Here is a 16,651-nt window from a genome sequence, read left to right on the forward strand (position 1 = left end):
TACTTTGAGCAGTTCAATTAAGACAGATTTTTCATTCAATGAGCAGCTGCACCACATGAAAAAACAGGTACATTAGTTTGGAAGTGTTTTTTCTGTAGTTCGATATAATCTGCTACATTTCACTCTAAAGCTATTATTTTTTACATTTTTCTTTAAATGAGTTTTCATCTAAAGCCTCATTCACTAACCATGCATTTTTGTGTGCAAAACCTGCGATTAAACCTTTTCACGCAGAAATGGTCTACTTGCACAACTTCTTCCAAGTTCTACGTAGTGCAGCTCAGGTGTTTCTGGTTACAGTGTTCAGCACACCTATATGCAGATATTTTTTCATGGGAAGGCCAATTATTTCTTGTTTAGGGCTGTCATGGTTTTGGTGCTAAAATGATGACTTGATGAAATTTGCTTCTAAATATATTTTTCCTTTCCAAATATGGCAACACTCAGCTGCTGAACAGCTCCTATATCAAATATATATAAACTGCAGCAGTCTGGCCATCTCATTAACAAGTGTTTCAGTCACTGATGACATGGAGTGGTGGTGACTTAGTGGGCTACAGCACCGCACTGCTAAGTAGAAGGTTGTTGGTTTGGTCCCCACTAACACCACAATTGTGTCCTTGAGCAAGGCACTTAACTCATGGTTGCTCCAGGGCGATTGTCCCTGTAATAAGTGCACTGTAAGTCGCTTTGGATAAAAGCATCTGCCAAATGCATAAATGTAAATGTAAATGTATTTAAGAGCTTCAATGATAAATTCCACCTTACTAATAATTATTTTACTTTGTCCAGGCTTTAAAAACTCAGAATAGAATGAAGCAGTTTCAATATTAAATTAAATTAAATAAATAAATAAATAATTGCCCTAAAACATATTTAACGACACTACACACACACACACACACACACACACACACACACACACACACACACACACACACACACACACACACACACACACATATATATATACATATATATACATATATATATATATATATATATACATATATATATTCTATTTCAGATGTTATAACTCATTATTTTTGGCAGCTGTACTACTTATGTGTTTACATTTCAACATATTACGTTATACTTATCAATGCAACAGTGACACAAAATAAAGATTAAAACATACATTTAATAAAACGCGGCAATGCATGCATTCATCAGGTCTCTCTCCTACCTCACGCGTGGAGCATTGCAGTGTTTGAAGCATATAGTTGTTTCATACAAAGAGCGCTGGTGGTGACACCTTTACTAATCTCCTTCAACCTTCTGTCATTTGCGGTTCAAGCTGATCTGCTGCAGACATCCGAGTTAGGAGAAACATTTTGTGTGCTGTGTTTACCAGCCATTGCTTTCTCAGATCGGCTTGGGCTGAATTAAAGCTATGAAAACTGTTCTTCCATTAAATATTTCTTCTCCTGCCTAAAATATTCGTACTTTAAAAATGTATTTCGAACACAAATTTTAAGTGGCGTTTCGAGAATTAGGCAACTATGGCACTTGTAAACACATAAAACAGAAAGTTAGAAGGCTGCATTATTTCAAAGCGGAAGTCAATCATGAGGCTCAGTGCAAGTAGTCCATTATGGTTCATCAATAATTTCCCATTTATATGTATACAAATTTTGCAGGGTTCCCACATTTTTTGACCAAAGAAATTCCTTGACTTTTCATGATCTTTTCAGTCATTTGTGATAACTGTGATTTGTAAAAACTTTTTTGATTCAGGCAGATTTGCTAACAAATCACACAAGTTTTGACCTATTCATTGACTCAAAAGAACAAACTTATCAAAGATAAAACATTACTAAGGGTTGCAAGCAATACAGCCGACAAGATATTTATAGCTCAGAGGTAAACTAGGAAAATGTAGGCCTATATTCACTATGAGTTTTCCCATGAGTTTTCCTGGCATGGAAAACATAATTTTTAATTACTGTCCATGATTGTAGCAACCCTGAATTTACAATTTTATTTAGAACAGACAAAAACTGCATATCCACATAACTCTCTGTGACCTTAGAAACATTATGCACCTTCATAGAATGTACTTTAGAGGGTACGTAAGATGTGGTGAAGCGAGGGTAAGAACACATTTCTGGAAATGAAAACATTTACTGCTTACATAAGTAGGCAACACACATCAATCTCTCATTCATTAATACAGAAATTGCTTGCGAGAAATATGACTGAAAAAGTTTGAAGTTGTGAACGTGAACATTTTACTTTCAGTTGAAGTGTGCAGAGACTTGGGGTCTAAACTCTTACTTAAATTACATTACCCAGGACAAAAAAATAATAATTTTCTCAAAAGAGCACAATCCTGAGGGAGGTCAACTGAGATTTAATTCTTCTTCTTCTTCAAAAGGAGTTTAATGGTATAAATGTGACCACTTCACTGTTTCTTTATAAAACTTAATTGATTCTTCAGTCCAAAGGCCTTTCTACCATTAAGGTGTGAGCTGAAAATGATGGTCAGATTTGAAAAGCAGTGACCTTTGTAGTGCTTTGCGATAGATGACTCTTCAAGATTCTAGCCCATGGGTTGCTTCTCAATTCTAAGAATAGAAAGAGGACATTGGAGGGGGATGATCACACTGCCTAACAAAAAGTGTTCTTGTGAGCCAACATGTCTGCCTCAATATGTGATTTCACTCAATTTAATGCATGAATGTCCAGCACATCTCACATATTTCCCTAAAATATTCCTGGAAAACATTTATCTAATCCCTTTCAGTGCATCTTGCTTCTGCAGGCTGGGTAGCAAACAATCAGGTTGAAATAAATGTGTACAGACATAATTCCTATAGGTTAAACTGTTTTGGACATATAAATGGCAACACTGTATGTGCAAGGGTTGTATATATACTGATAATCCTATCAATTAAATAATAATTATAATCAATTATAATAATCAGACTTTTTGAGTTTTAAAATTGGATTTTCCTTCCCTTAGTTTTACTTTGTTTTTTTGAGTTTCCAGTTAACATTTCTCTCATTTAACTCTGCCAGCTCTAATATGAATAATCAAACTTCAAAAGCTTTTGGTTTTTAAACCACTGTGTGCCTGTGCAGAGAAAGGCTGCCATTCTGCTCTGAAATAATTTGTGCCTTATCTCAGCTGACAGATGTCTTCTCATTTTCAACATGGTGATTTCTACATCTTATGGGTCTAAAATTTGACTTAGGTCAGTGACCAGCAGCAAATGGAATTCGTACAGTGTGGGGTAAAATATATTTTTAAACAGATTACACTGATGAACAATATGAAGTGTGGGTGCAAAAACCAGTTTGATGCACAAAAAAAAAAAAAAAACTTTCTTTATATACTGATTAATTTTAAGAACAAAATTAAAAAAATACTGTGCACAATCTTGTGCTTTTAGATTTGGAGGATTGTTACAGTGTTTTGTCCCTTATCTGGGCTCAAACAGTAAAAGGTCAATCCAATTTTTTTGTGCAGTTATTTTTTTCTATTCAGTTTTGTCTCGCAACAGTGCACAAAGTCAATACACATTGAGGTCAAGTGAATATCGAGTGTAACACATGGAAATGTCATTTTGTTTTGGTCTGTGGAATTTAGGGTATAAATCATTTGATTAATTCAAATATACCACCAGAGCAAGCCAATGTCCTATGGAGTGAGAGTTACACCTGATGGCAAGACATGTCAAACATTTGCATTTACACTTTCTGAAGGATAATTTGATGCCCCCACCCAAAAAAAGTGTTTGAATCTGCACTAGTAGATTCAAAGGCTGCCTCTGGAACACTGATTCAGCAACAACCTATAACTTATCCATCAGAATTAAATCAGCAAACAAGGTTTGAGTCAGGTAAACAATCCCATTAAACTGAAGTGCAGAAACGTCATGCCATTCAAATGTGCCTCCTCAAATTTGAGATATTTAAGTGAATTTTTAATGCAACAATAAATATAAATTGCTTTAAAATGATCATTCTCTCATCCTCTATCCCATCATCAACCCTCCCTACCCACTCAAAACTATGACAATTCCATTTGGTGATGCTAGTGATACAGAAAGAACAACAATTCGAAGAAAAAAAAAACAATTCTTAGGCTTTTCAATGAACTGCTATGAAAGCATTTTAAACTAAAAGAAAATACATTTGTTCTATCTCTAAAATATTTGCTTCCTTTCAATCATAAAGCAGTTTAAAGGGAAAGGAAATAGCCCATTCAAGAAGGCTTGATTAGAACAAAGACCTGTTGCCAATTCCAGTGCCCTCTCCCTCATAATGGGCTTTTCCAGTGTACCACACACACACACACACACACACACGCCACACACACACACACACGCACACACACACGCACACCCACACACACACGCACGTACGTCCCAGAAAAGCCTCATTGTACAATCTTGCTGGGCTGGTGGGTTAATGTAATGTGAAATATGAAGTGAGACTGTGCAGGCCATAGATATATTTTATAAACACTAATCAGACTACAGTTGTTCATGCCAAATATGTGTGTTCCATAGGCCAGCACATATTAACAATGTTTAAAAAGATGCATGGCCCATAAAAGCTTCATGGCAATGGAGAGAGGGAGACATGTCTTGCTTGTTTATGAGTTACAGAGCTGTCAGGAAAAATATGTGAATAATAGGCTGACACTTGTGATGTACTAGGTGATGTAATGCTACTAGAAACTGCATGCCTACAAAAGTAATGAATGTTTTGCCCGTTGTCTAGAATTTGTACTAGATATTGACCTTAAAGGGATAGTTCACCCAAAATAACAATTCTGTCATCTTTTACTCATGTTGTTCAAAACCGTATAATGTATGTTCTTTTGAGGGACACACAAATGTTTTTCGTTTTTATTTATACATTTTTTTTCAACATCAGTCACCATTCACTTTCGGAAAAATGATGCAATGAAACTGAATGGTGTCTAAGATTGAACATTTTGCCTTACATCTCCTTTTGTGTCCCCAAGAATAAAGTCATATGGTTTTGGAACTACATAAGGGTTAGTAGATGATTTAATTTTTTAAATTCATGATAGAAATATTTCTTTTTGGTAAATGAACCCTTTATTCAGCGAAGGTGCCATATTTAAATTTACCCTCCTATTGTCAAAAAAAAAACTGCACCCTCCTCTTCAACTTCGAGTAATTTTTGACCTATATTACAAACCATTCAAAATGCATACATTCTTGTTTACCCCCAATGTATTTTATTATTATTTAACTAGCAACAACTCTGCTAATGATGAAAATTGCGCAATGCTTCCTGTGCGCAGATGCCCAGTGTTCTTGTAATTACAGTAATTTTTTAACCATATTAGAAACTATCCAAATGCATACATTTTTGATTAGCGGACAACGGTACTAAAGACCCCCTCCTACCAATGGATCATTATTGTTATAATTTTTATTATTATTATTGTCACCACAGTGTACAGTACTCTATATTGATAGAGTAAAATCATTTTTAATACAAAATAAAAAACTAGGCATGCATTTGCCAAGGATGTCTCAATGTACATTTATTTTAATCACTTTTGGCATTGTATAAAATTTAATTGCTGTTATCTCAACTATATAACAACAATTTCTGATTTAATCTGCTTGTAGAAAATCATGTACCTTTTAGAGTTATGTGAAATGAAGCCACAAATTTTTTTTGTATCTGTCAAAAAGTTGCTAACGCCATCCTATCTGTGTTCTGCCGCTATCCGAAATAGAGAAGAGATCATACTAAAATTACCTCAGTAATTACATCAGGAATTATAGAAGTCTAATATAGTCATCAAAAGGCTATATCCATGTTTTCATGATGAATTACAATGACATGCTGACCTATGATGTCTTCTCCAAAGATCAATCAGGTATGTTCATGGATTTTATAGGTATAGAGTTTGGTTCATTGGTCGGTTAGGTCAGATTGCATTTTCACCACAAGTAAACTGCTCCAGAGTTTGTTTGCAAATGGTACAAGATCACATTGTCTAGGTGGTCTCAATGTCATGCTGATCTACGATGTCTTCTCCAAAGATCAATCAGGTATGTTCATGGTTTTTATAGGTATAGAGTTTGGTTCATTGGTCGGTTAGGTCAGATTGAATTCTCACCACAAGTGAACCGCCTCAGAGTTCGTTTGCAAGCAGACCGATTGATCTGGAACAGATCCGAGTGTGATTGCCATGTTCACATATGCCTATACAAAACGAACCAAGGGAGAAAACACACCAGGTTCTAAAAAAAAGGCTCCTAATGAGCCTGGTGTGATAATGCCCTGAAATATTTTAGGTCAAATTTGATTCATAATTGCACAAAAACAAAGCTGTATAACATCTAGAATGTCTGAAGGTGAAAGGTCAAAACAGGTTCTTCCCATACAGTTCAATGCTGACCTGTTAGGACATTAGAAGGACCATTTATTTAAAAGTTTTCTTTCTCTTAAACAATATTTTTTAGGATGTTTTATTTTTTGGCAATATTTTGAAAAGGTGCATTCAAAAAGAGTGCAGACTGATTGGACCAGGGCCGTCACTCCCTATATACAGATTTCACAGTCTGCGTAAGGCACCAACCCCCTGGGTGGGCAACATCTTACCTTAGGACAAAAACGTCCACTGACTGCCCTTATTCACACATTATTAGAATGTGCGAGGAAGGGCAAGGAGTAGTGCACCAGTTTGATCAGCACTGGCCCTGGAATGGACTGTACCTTAATCACACACAGGCTTGTTTACATATGCGTACAATTAAATATGCCATCTCTACCCTGATTAAGGTCTATTCTATCAAGGTGTAAAGGTTTCAGAAACATTTTAATAATTTACTTTAAATCTCTCATGTAAAATTCTCTTTGAAATGTCTTACAGACTTCAACAAATTTCTTACTATGACAAACAAAATGTTGACCAAAGAATTTACATCAAATGACAATGCAGCCATGCTGAAATTAATTTTGAATGTAAATGTATGAGTCTCAAAGATCTGCTTGCAATTCCACCCTGACTTCTGCTACCAGAATCGATTTAAATATTACACTTCTCAGCAATTGTGTGTGCTTTTGTTTAAAGACCAAATCTGCCTACAAGCAATTAAATGCACTTGTCCATTCAAATAAGATATCATTCTGCCTGTATTCAGAGGAGACACATTATTTGTAACCCTGAAATGTCTATGAGCAAGGCAATGAATACATAACTGGACTGGTTTGTGAAGACACAAAAGACACACAATGAATGCTTCAATTCTCTCTTTTAACTACAAAGTAGGAAGGATGGAAATTGGCAAAGAAAACTTTATGTGGGAGTGTTTCTCCATCTGCCTGCACAGATGGGGAGACCTAGTGACTGAAAACCAACATGAGCCAGCCACACAACTACAAACAGTGGGTCAGAGCAAATATCCATATAACAGATCTACTGAATTCAGCTACAACAGAAGGGCTGTGTGATTTATGTTTTTCAACAAACTGTCCCAAACTGTTCAGTCTTGTCTATCTATTTGCATAGGGACAGGAGAAGCATTGCACAGAATATCAATGTATCCGACTGTTATTGCACATCTCAAATGGCAGTCATCTGATTGGCCTATTGCTTCAGGGAGAACAGTATGCAGGAGTGTATGGTGGATGATGGGTGTTTGGGAGATAGGCTGTGCCTGTCGGGCTCTCTCAGTGGGAAATCAATGATATTTGTTTAATTATTGAATGAACTTAATCAGTTCTACTGCTGTAATTACTACCACTGCCTGGAAATTTATTGCAAAATATACAAATACAAACATTTGTTTTATGCAATCTTTTGGCCTGAAATTTTGGTTTAATACGTTTCTGAATTAAAGATGTGAAATTGTCTAATTTTCTCTCTTTCATTCTCTGCCTGCATTAGTGTGCATGGCTGTTGTACTCTGTGTCCTTTACAAATATAGATTTGACACTTTGTCAATGATTGCTTCTGACAGCAGTTATTGACCACGTCACCTCTAAAATCCCGTGTAAGTGTTGGGATACTAGCAATAATTGAAAATGGCATTGTATCAGAAAGTTTAATTTTACATGTAGGTTCACATCTGTATCTCTTGCATTTACAGTTACAAATAAAATGTGACCACTTAAACGAGAGAGCGGGCACATTTCCATTGGAGACATTTAGCAGAGAGGAAATTTGTGAGCAGATAACATATTAAGTTAATGATACAATGCTGTCTAATTGCAGACAGATGGAATATTCACTGGAGCAAATAATTGTTTTACTCCTTAATCACGTCAATTAACCAGCGCAAGATCTGCAGCAAATCTGATTGGTTTGGATAAATGTGATCTCATTCATTCTGGAAATTAAAAATTACTGTGTTTGAAGAAAGAATGAAAAGATTAAAACGATACCCTAATGAGCTCTTGACAGGCTATGGATAGAGCACATGTGAACTGCATTAAGAATTAAGAAGGGTGTCCTACTGGCTGTTGACAATAGCACTATTCATAACCGTTTACAAAAATAAAATGTTAGCATATCACAGATAATGTAAACTGAATGTAATGTTACAGTATGTGGCATCTACATATAACTGCAGCATATAGCTTGCAAAAGTGTGGCAAACGACACTTTGAAAAATCGTCCAATCAAATTGTAAAAATATCAGTGATAAACTTGTGGTGCATTTCCTGATCGATGCACCACTAGTTTAAATAGAATGGCAGTTTATAGTGACTTTAAACTTTATACAAAATTTTTGTTATTTTACTGTGAAAATCTTGAGTGAAACATGAACATGCAAAAGAGAGCCATGTCGAAAGTCAAGATTTACACTATAAAATCAGCTTGTTTATCACCAGAATCGACTGTTTGCCTTCAGAAGTCTTGATGCCTGAAAATGAATAATGAGTTGCATGTCCTACTTTATTGCACTGCTCTTGAATTGAAAACAGCAATCTGGACATCCATTTAAATTCTTTCTTTTGTGTTCAGTACATGATGGTGAGTACATGCTGTAAGAATTTTCATCAAGTGAACTATTCCTTAAAATAATAATAATAAATACATAAAGTGAGCTATTCACACTTTTCTTATTTTTGCCTATTTTTGCAGATGGTAGTTTCTAAAAGTTGCCATAATTCTCTCCATCAACTTAAAAGTATCTCCAGGACAAGGTACAGTTAAAAAAATTTATAAAACATGCATTTCATTATGCTGAGATCACAGCTTTAAGATTTAATTACAGCTTCAATGAAGAAAAAATATGGACTTGAAATGAGCAAGTCATAAGATAACAATGTCACAGAGCAGCTGTTACAGAGATAAACATTTTAAAACGGCCAATCAAAACAAATGTAAAATTATTTCAGTTAGAAATGTAATACAGTATTTATACTTGTAATTATGTTTTAGGCCAGAAGTAATTTGAAATTATCAATAAAACATAGTTATGTGGTTGACCAGTTACAGAAACAAATCGGTTGATGGAGACATATGGTCTTATTTGACTTTGTCATTCAGTTTGTTGAACATAACCAGATCTTTACTTTGCTTGCAGTCTTCTCACTTTCTGTCCTTTGTGAGCTCCTTATCTTTTAAGAACACATAAACAGTAGATCAACGCACTGGCCCATTTCAGAGAGGACTTCAGTAATTCCTGGCTCTTATCTCTGTGCCTGTAAATCACTCACAGATTATTAATTCCTTCCATTTCCTCCTGAGTTTTACAGAGCAATCAATCGCCTTGTTAGCTGGCCCTGATCGAATGCTAGCTGATAAGTCAAATGTTCTTTGTCACTGAGTACTATATAACAGTGTTTTTTAGCTCTCTATTGATTGCTGATTTCTTTGGCTCCGCAAAGCTTTTCAATATGCCAGCAGTTGTAAATTTATCTAAAATCATCAGAGTACCTATTAGGTATACCTGATATAAGGCCAGAATAAACACACACCCACACAAATCCAAAGTGTTGACTTGTTGCAATCTCACAATTAAAGGTGCTGTAAGTGATTTTTATTATTGTTATTATTTACATAAAATATTCTACTACATGACAGGTATCACTAAAAATAGGTGTCCTGAGAAATCACACCTGTCACTGTGACAGACTTAGGCTGATGAAGGCTAGCGTTTCAGTTGAATGCTAGCCTTTCAACATACTGGCCAATGAGTGCTATGACTGCTATGAGATACTGGACTATTTCTCTTCAGGAGTTTAGACTCATAAAGATGTCTTAATATTTCTGCAGACTCAATTTACACAAATGCAATCTATCTCCTGACATCCTCTTGATGTTCACATCCACTATTGTTGTTTCACGCTTCAAGCACATCTGCCCCTTTGCTGTGATTGCTTGATTAATAAAAATGTTGACATGTTTCCCAACTTCTCTGTGTGCATACATATCTCTCAGACAATCGTTCCATGTTGATGGACTGAAACAACAATTCGGCCATAATTTCAGTGAGGATTTCAGTTAATTTGCTTGGGTCAGAGACCCCTTCAGTTGCCCAGGCAAAGACTTTACAATCAAAATGGAGAAGCAGTTAGTTGAATTAAAGAGTGACACCAGATTGAGACACCTCTATAGCACTTTCTCTCTGTCCTCATTTTGGTTGACTGCGATGAGTGAATATCTTCAGTTGTCTGGTGCTGGCATAAAATTACACCTTCCATTCTGGGTGTGAAATATGATTGGAGAGACTGGGGGGGCACGTTACAAAAGATTGAGAATGCATGATTTACACCATTTAAGTTTGATAAAGCCATTTACATTTTTGTATGCAGTTATTGAGAGTGTTTTCGAGTCTCAATTTTTTTCTCTCCCCTTTTCTCCCCAATTTGGAATGCCCAATTCCCAATGCTCTCTAAGTCCTCATGGTGTTATAGTGACTCACCTCAATCCGGGTGACGGAGGACGAATCTCAGTTGTCTCTGCGTTTTAGACCATCAATCCGTGCATCTTATCATGTGGCTTGTTGAGCATGTTACCAAGGAGACCTAGTGCATGTGGAGGTTTCCCACTATTCTCTGCAGCATCCATGCACAACTCGCCACACGCCCCACCGAAAGCGAGAACCACATTATAGTGACCACGAGGAGGTTAACTTAACGTGACTCTACCCACTGTAGCAACTGAGCTAATTGGTCTCTTTAGAAGCTTGACTGGAGTCACTCAGCACGCCCTGGATTCGAACTTGCGACTCTTTACTTGCTGAATTACCCAGGCTCCCTGAAAGTCTCCATTTTTGGTGGAAGACAAGGCCATTCATGTGTGGATGGAATGAACGTAGTACAAATAATACATGTTCAGTTAAAATTAGATTAGTGTGAACGTGGCCTCAGTGGCTGGCAGAAGTTAGGAAAACTATAGTAGTATTTTAAAGTTTTTTTTTTCTGCACCCCTAGTTGCACCAAATGAAATTGTGATATATTTGTTTGAGTGGGCTTGACCAACTTTTGCTTAACCAAAGGCATGAGTTTGGAACAGGACTTCTTGTTTTACGAACAATGTAGAAACCTGTTTGAACAACCTGTTGTTATTTTTGAAATTCTGTTTGGTACCACCATGGTGCACAAAATACACACTTCACCTTGAATTAATGTTGATCAGTCTGCAACTTTTTTTGCACAGTTTGAAAGTTAAATCTGCTAAACTCTGCTAAAGCTCACTAATCAAAAGTTAGATATTAAAATTGTTAATCATGTTAATTTTTAGCATAACGCTGCATTTGCATGTTGAAATGATCATCAAAGCCACAAGCACCTTTTCAATCACAGCAAGAGCTCACCAGCTCCTCCCACTAGCTGGACCCGGTTAATGATCTTCAAAAGTATTATGGGAGATTAGAGTACATTTGTAAGCAGAAATAAAAGTGACAGGAGAGGTGGAAACCTGGTACACAAGAGGACTGTTCAAATAATATTCTCTCTCCCTTTGTATCAGAATATAATTTAAGGCTAGCATGGCTTTCAGTTTATGAACATCAAAATCGCTCAGAGCCTGCAGAGCATTTATCAAATAGATTGAACCCGTGGCAGCATGGACCATAGCTTCCATGTTCAAAGGGTGAACAAGAAATGTTTAATTTTTACAGTAAAAGTTTTTACAGCAACAACACTTTTTTTTTCCATCTAATGCTTAAATTGAGCATTAGATTGAGAGTTAATTAAATTGGCTTTAATAAACAGAAGTCCTCAAATGGGTCATTTCAACAGCAGGAGAACATTAAAATCTGCACACAATGTGCAATAATGTAGCATTATGGTGAACGGATTTATCAGCTAAGCTGTATTTAATTCAATGATAAAACAATTGTCAACTGAAACCAATTTAACGTAAGTTCAACAGGGAGCGGCCGCCACAACCTGCTTTAATTCTGGACAATGATCCTCTGGTGGTCCAATAAATACAGCCCAATTTATTTTTAAACAGGAGCACTCTCCCTCAGAGTATGCCGATGGGAGACTGCCTTAATTACCATTTAGAAGTCTAATAGCAATAGTAGAGGAAACTTGTGCAACACAGTTACTGCTGGGCAAAGCACAATTATTAATTTGTTCATATGCTAACATATTTGTGCTATTTACCACTGGTATATCAAAAAAGTAACACAAAAATCTGGATTTATTATTACATTTCAATTTCTTATATTTAAATAGAACATATACATTAATATTATAATATAATTTATTCAATTTTGTATTGTATTTTTTAGGTTTATTGTACGTCATGAATCTTGTGTTACATCATCGTAACAGTTATGCAGGTAACATTTGAGTTTTTTTAAAGACCCCTTGAAATCACTTGCCTGATGTGTTGACGTATTTGCTATTGAAACAGGAAATTTGAGAGACAAATATCGAAGGATGTAATGTCTAATAAGCTTAAGTAACATCACAGCCATGTCCCATGATTTGCTACTTGCTGATCAGCTATGTGGGAAGGACATTCATATTCTAGAGAGCATTTTATTGGAAACAAATCTGTGTAGTGTAGCATTAGTCATCAATTTTTTTATCAGTTTTCTCACAAGAGACTATATGTTTTAAATGCAAATATCTTTTAAAAGTCAACATTTAGGAGTGCACTAGCAAATAAATGGCCTCAAAGCAAACACACAAACTAAAATCCACAAAACACAGTTTTGATTTCACGGGGTCTTAAAGGGTAAATAAACACCTGCTCAGAGTCTGACTCCACCCACTAGAAATATTTGAAAATGCTGGAAAAGTGGGCAGACCCCAGCGGGGATAGAGGGAACGAACCGAGTGCGGGGCTGAGCGGGGGGGGGGCACCTGAGACTCGTAGTGACGGATTAATTGACAGCTGCTGTCAGACTCTATGTTATTATTATTCCTCACATGGTCGCAAGACGACATGTACATGAATCTGGCGTGGTGAGCTGGAACCTGCTTACGTCAGCTGTCACCGCTTACGTCACGAAGTACCGCAACAGCCAATAGGAAAATTCAACTGCAGTAGCCACCGTTCAACCTGAAGAGGGCAGCACTCAGACGTTTTTACACCATATATTGTAGAATTAAAACACTTTATACACAAATGTCAAAAAAAATTACTTGAATCAATGACCAGTACTAATAAAGCCCCATGCTTACAGATCATTAACTAAAAAAAGTTGGTTTAGGGTTTAGTTACCCTTTAAAATCTTTAGATTTGAGTCTTTTTTTGAAAATCTCAACAATACAGTGAAGGTTCCATTTAAGAGGTCTACAGTTAGTACCATTCTTTGTACCTTTTTTAATAATGAAAGTGATGATTGCCATTTTAGCCAAAGCAAATGGTTTAAAATATCATGTCTGTCAACCACATTATTGATTTATATTTCCATAAATTTCACTGTGTTGGTTGAGAGTGAGTCTCCTGATGGCTACATGTTTAATAGATAGGCTTGCTGGAGGGAGGAGAGTGAACGTTATCTGAATTGTCAGACTTGTGGAAAGCTTTGAAATCATGCCTAAGACTAATGAAAGAGGAGCAGGAGGGAAGAAGGAATGAGCGACGGAGAGGTGTGATCTACCTACAGAAAGATTACCACGTACCCCTGGGCTCTCATCTTACACTATGTGGGGAAGCATGCAGTACTGTTCGTCACATTGAAGCAGATCGAAAAAAAAGGTCTCACAGCCGAGGTGTTAAGATTTATACTCCAGCTATTAATCCGCAGAAACGATCCCCCACACCAGAATTAAAAAAAATATATATTTTATATCATGCCGATATCACATTCTCTGCTCATGGACAATATGTTCAACTGACTTTGACAAATCAAACATTTAAGAAAAATGACAATTTAATTTACAGTGCAGCTCCGCAGGGAGGAAGAATGGATGCACAACAGCAAGTGTGAGAATATTTCTCCAGTTTTAGTGTAAGAAATAAAAAGTGTGTTTATCGAGAGAGATGGATGGATGGTGATATAATTATCTGCTCAGAACAGCATCCCCAGCTATTTAGATGGAAAGTTTTTTTTTTTTTTCCACTGCATAGAGCAATAATTGCTCACACTTGGGTACAGTGAGTTTGCAATGAAATGTACAAAACGTCTAAGCAAAAAAAAAATTATAATAATAAAACATATTTCAATTATACTTCAACATAAGGCAAATGCAGCTATATATGCAAGTAACTGAGCTGACCCAGTAACCTATAATAGGTCTCCAGTTTTTAATTTGTATATATTCTCTCTGCATATTTAGATTCCTTTCAAACAGCATGACAGTATCTGCATCAATTGATGAACATCAGAGTATTAAGTTAAGGCCTATAGAAGTTGCTTACACAATTATAAATTATAATTGCATTTGTAGATTACCATCAACAACAGTGAATAAAGGACTAATCAGAAACACAGCCATAACCAATAACACCAATCAGCATGGACAGAGTTAGCACTGCAAATTCAAGAAAAGTCACCATGACTCAAAGGAGGAAACAAATTATTTTATATGAGCAAATGATGACAGTGAAGACATTGTAACGTGTCTGTTGTCTGTACCAAATATACTTCCATATCAATTATATTTTTAATTTATATATATATATATATATATATATATATATATATATATATATATATATATATATTAGGGCTGTCAATCGATTAAAATGTTTTATCAAATTAATTACATGGTGTACCGATGAATTAATCGCATATACAAATATCTGCTGAGAAAGCCCCTCATATATATATATATATATATATATATATATATATATATATATATATATATATATATATATATAAACATAAAAATATTCAGATAATTAAAATTCATTACATTCTTGTAGCAGAACAGTTAATCAATGATAAGACAATACAAAAAGTGGCTTTAGAATACAATGTATTGTTCACGACCATATTATTGATCATAAGTCAATCTTTGGCATACAGTTCACAGCAATCCATTTCACAAGTCAATTTGTCAATCAGTTGGAGATTTATTATGAGGGCTTGTTTAAGGACCCATCAATTTATACTTACGTCAGACATGCTTGTGTAGTGTCTCAGGTGTGTTGCGTCATAAACATAAAATGTTTAGGTCACTGTGTCAAGTTAATTATAGTTTAATACTCAATCTGCAAACACATCTTGAGATCCCTTAGTTCGCATTTATGCTCCTTCAAGTGTTTTGAACGCAAGAATGTAACGCATGTTTGTGTTGTTATGCCTACTGGAGTGTTGTTTTCTTCACTATAAAAACTATGCGTTGCTTATACAGCTGAAATTTTAATTACTGCCCTCTGGAGTAAACAGGTGGTTCTAAAAGGATAAACATCATGGAAAAATTGTTGCAAATTTTCCCCAGATTAAATAAAAAAGTCTGTCATCTTTGCTAAAATTCTAATTATTATATACTGTTTATAATACTTTATATATTTATGTGTAAAAGTATTATTATTGTTATTATTATTATCTAAAAGGCAAACAATAGTTAAAGTAAAGTTTTGCACCAAAAAGTGCATACTGTATAACTTCTATAAATATAAGACATTCACTGTACAAGCACATGTGTGTTAATAGAAAACAACACAAATAAATACTCATAATACCTCTGAAAGACTGAGTAAAATCTAATAAATGCATATTAAAACAGATTTTAATGTAATGTATTCCTAGAGAATCCCTTGTGTGACTTGAGTAACCTGACACTCTGCCTCAAGCTCAGCAAGATAATGTTCTGATTGATGTAAAACCCACAAACAATTCATTACCTGACCCCCCTCCCATTTCCTCCACCACTTTCCTTCTCAGCCCACAGCCCCCCTCAAGTGCAGTACTGCTGATATGTGCAGAGAACCAAGTGACGCTTTAAAGACAAGCTCAACTTACCCAGTTTTGGAACCCAGTGCCGTAATTGCTCTGTCTTCAGATCTTCAGATTTTCTGCTTCTCCCTGGTCCTTGAGCGGCTTTCTCACTCTCACAATGTTTCTGGCAAAGGTCTATTGATTAGTCAGCTGTGTATTCTGTAGTCTGTTGTTGCCACCACCGGTTAGATTGGAGCTCCTCTCTTGCTGCCAGTAGAAGCTGTAATGAGGAGGCTGAGCAACGTGTGCACCTTGCTCCTGCTATAACTCTCTCTCTCTCTCTCTCTCTCTCTCACACACACACACACACACACACACACACACACACACACACACACACACAC

At 35.9% G+C, this 16,651-nt stretch overlaps 1 protein-coding gene across 1 annotated transcript in view; it reads right to left on the reverse strand.

Moving 5' to 3' along the window:
* The window catches only part of LOC127645025 (tenascin-R-like), a 224,705-nt gene extending 208,285 nt beyond the window's left edge, over positions 1 to 16,420 (reverse strand). The window contains exon 1 of the mRNA XM_052128518.1: positions 16,332 to 16,420. The gene's annotated coding sequence lies outside the window, so the exon portion shown is untranslated. The remainder of the gene's footprint in view (positions 1 to 16,331) is intronic.
* Positions 16,421 to 16,651: the final 231 nt, after the last annotated feature.

This window comes from Xyrauchen texanus, chromosome 6 (genome assembly GCF_025860055.1).
Source record: "Xyrauchen texanus isolate HMW12.3.18 chromosome 6, RBS_HiC_50CHRs, whole genome shotgun sequence".
Taxonomy (NCBI): Eukaryota; Metazoa; Chordata; class Actinopteri; order Cypriniformes; family Catostomidae; genus Xyrauchen; species Xyrauchen texanus.